Here is a 3,550-nt window from a genome sequence, read left to right as displayed (position 1 = left end):
CCGCGACGCGTGAAAGCGAGTTGAAAGCGCGCACGCACGGGGCGCGGCGCGGGCGACATAATTCACTTAAATCACGCCTAAATCATAGCCCGCACGTTTGCCATGGCTTCACAATCACCTCCGTCACCTTCTTAAACAACTACCCGCTAAATCCCTCTTTTCAAGCTCATGTCTAATAGAGCTTCACTTATAAGCAGACAAGGTTATTAGGTTAATTACTACCCTGTATTTTGTAAAGCTTCTTAACCCTGGTGTTTAATAGGGTATGATTATTTCAACATAAGTACTTACTTACTTTGTATAGGTACCCAAACACAAGGCTGTTTATATCATTTTCAATTTCACTTTGGTTGTGCTAAGTATCACCAAGAAAAAATCTAATTACGACATGTTTTGGATGTCAGTTTTAAACACAATATAAACTAAATTATTATTAATTACATACAGTACAAAAACACTACTAAGTAACAATAAAACACTCAACAATTCAATGTCAAATAAACCGACAGGACAGGGCATAATCCAAAAATCCCGCAAATAAAATTCCAATGGGAAATAAATGACATATTCGGTTTGCTCAAATCCTTAAAGCGTCATCCAGATATCCATTACATGTCTATTAAATCTTACGACATATATTTGCGGGAGTCAGCAAGGCTCCCCTCGCAAACAGCGCGACGATTACAGGCTCGGCCGACCGGAGTAAACGAATATAAAACACATGCGGGAAGACGAATGCAAAATGTACTCGTCAAGATTTTGCATAGGCAAACAGTGGCACCCCTTTCGGAAACTCAAAATTCATAGAATATAATATCATACAGCTTTATTGATTACGGAAATCTGTTTTGGAACAAGTAGATTTCGCCATAAGTTGCCTGGAAAAGATTTCCACATAGCAATAAGGCCACGTATTGTAGGTACTCTTCTATTTCTCTTTGTGTGTAATTTTGTATTTCCTGTGCGTGCAATAATGTATTTGTTACGCTGTGTTGTTATAATGTAGATTTGAATTGTTAGTTCAAAACAAACGACGAGCAAATCTATTGATCATAATATTTAGGATGGTACTCGTAAACAACCGTACACTAAAGAACAATTTAGAGCAGTCTATTAGAATAATTATGTAAGTAATAGGTACATATTATATGAAGTTTATTATCTCAACAACATTAGTAAGTAAGTATGTAAGTAGTTCTATAATTTCATAACATCCGTTGTTCCCTGCTATCATATTGACATGTTAGCGGCCACGCTGCTAGGTACTGAGGACCGGAGTGAAAGTGCTGAGCTGGCAGTCGGCGATTATTAATTATTTACATTATCCTACCGTCGGCTTTCCAAGAACTCGATGATAAGCCAAACATTGTAGCCACTCGAATTTACAGGCTGATGAAGAAACTAAGGAAATAAGACGAAATGAAAGATTTTATTTTTAAAGGCGTCTCGCGGGTCTAAAATGCCATATTGAATTAAATCATCCAAAAAGCAATTTGACATTTGCGCATTTGAAAGTACTAAGTGCGCAAATATCAACAAATATCAAATAGAACCAATGAATGTAGCCTTTTTAAACCCCCTGGTGACGAATGCATTGCGATAACATTGGGCAGGTATTAGTAGGCACCTACCTAGCGACATCTACGTGAAACTTCACCGGAAAGCACGTAGATGAATGATGCGGCAGACGTAAACAGTCTGAGTGAGAACAAAGTGTTCAGCAGTCGCAGCCGCAGGTGGTCGCCGCTTGCTGACTCGTGATCCAGACGTGATCGCGTCAACAACACCACGTGGGCTTGGAGACCTGACCTACAAAGCTAATTTGAAGGACATCGGGAAAAGGAGAGTGACCTGACGTGGCAGCATCTAAAGTGATGAGTCGCGCGTGTCCGGGGTGGGCGCTCAAGTAACGACCTATCGATTGGCAATACTGTCTAGTTAGCGATCCTGGCCGCGCGCCCCGCGCGCCCCCGCCCCGCTCGCGCCCGCGCGCCTCTCCTCTCCCAGACTCAACTCTGAAACATGTACTACGAAATTTTACTACCAACGTTTGTATTGTTATCTCAAATACTCCAGTTTTACATATTAAGTAGTTATAAAAAGACACATTTTTCTTTACAAAATTCTTAAATAAGTTACTTAAATAGAAAAAAGAAAACTTTTTTTGTCACCTCTAGATCTGTCTTTGTTTAGTAATCAGCAATTCATAATTTCCCAAATAATGACTTGCTAGTGTTTTGGGCTAATTGTCTATAAGCCGCATGTTTTTTTTTTAATAAGTAAATAAATAATAAACACAATAGGCCTAATATCTTGTAAACAGAGTACGATACTTACTTAAGTATGATATAAGATTTTACAGATCCGGTCAATGTTGTCTACATTGTGTAAATAGTAAAACTTTAGCTGTTTCTCTGTGTAAAATGACTCCCATATCGATTAGCTCAGTATTCCCCCAGCCGGCACACTGCCGTCAGGCGTCGTCAGCGCTGCGTCAGTGATCCACTCAGCAGTCTACCATCGACGAAAGCAACAGTCTCTTTGCTTTTTAGAGGTCACAGAAAACAAAACAACATCACAACTACCTATGTAATGTTTCACCTAGTTCACATCATCTTGTTATTTATGGTAAACTACCTATGCTAGGCTATTGTAGGCTGAGCTGTAGGCCATCTACGGGGTCCACAGATAGTGGAACGGCCATCAGATATGATGGTTAGCTGCGAATATAAAAATAAGCAGTCCCCGACTAAACAGCGACAGGATTAGCAGAACGTAGTGGGTAGCTCACTGGGACGGGCTAATCTATAAAATGCTACTTAGGTTCTATGACGATCTTGTGACGTAGCGAGTAGGCGCCGCTACTTCAAAAGCGCACCCCTGATGCCGGGCAGCAGCGGTTTCAGTACTGGTTGGAGGCCGAGGAAATGGATTCTGGTAGGGCTCTAGCTAGAACATCACCGATTGAGAAAGTCGTCGGTGTGCTGCGGAACGGAAGGCGATTGAGGCAACCACCGTTCTACACGCCCTATCTATGGAGTAATGAAGGCGATTACTCCACCGACAAGAGCGCAGCTCTTAAATAGAGAGACCTATGCTAGCTAAGTATAGGTTGGTAGCGGCCTCCGTGATCCAGTGGTTGATCGTTGGCTTCAAGATCCGGAGGCCCCAGGTTCGAATCCAGGTGGGGAATCCACATATCACAAAAATCACTTTGTGATCCCTAGTTTGATTAGGACATTATAGAATGATCACCTGATTGTCCGAAAGTAATATGATCCATGCTTCGGAAGGCACATTAAGCCGCTAGTCCCGGTGACTACCTACTGATGTAAGTATGTAATCGTTACCTTAGCCATGTCAGGAGCTTTTGGCGGCTCAATAATAACCTTGACACCAAGATTGATTAGTTTGGTAATCCACCTCACAACCCACACGATAAGAAGAAGATGATAAGTTGATAAATTGTTGGAATGCAATATTCGTGCAATGGGCATAACTGCACAGCCACAAATGTACTACAACCAACAGCAATAGAATACGGTTGTAA

Source organism: Pectinophora gossypiella, chromosome 1, assembly GCF_024362695.1.
Source record: "Pectinophora gossypiella chromosome 1, ilPecGoss1.1, whole genome shotgun sequence".
Taxonomy (NCBI): Eukaryota; Metazoa; Arthropoda; class Insecta; order Lepidoptera; family Gelechiidae; genus Pectinophora; species Pectinophora gossypiella.
Note: the sequence above shows the minus strand (reverse complement) of the source record.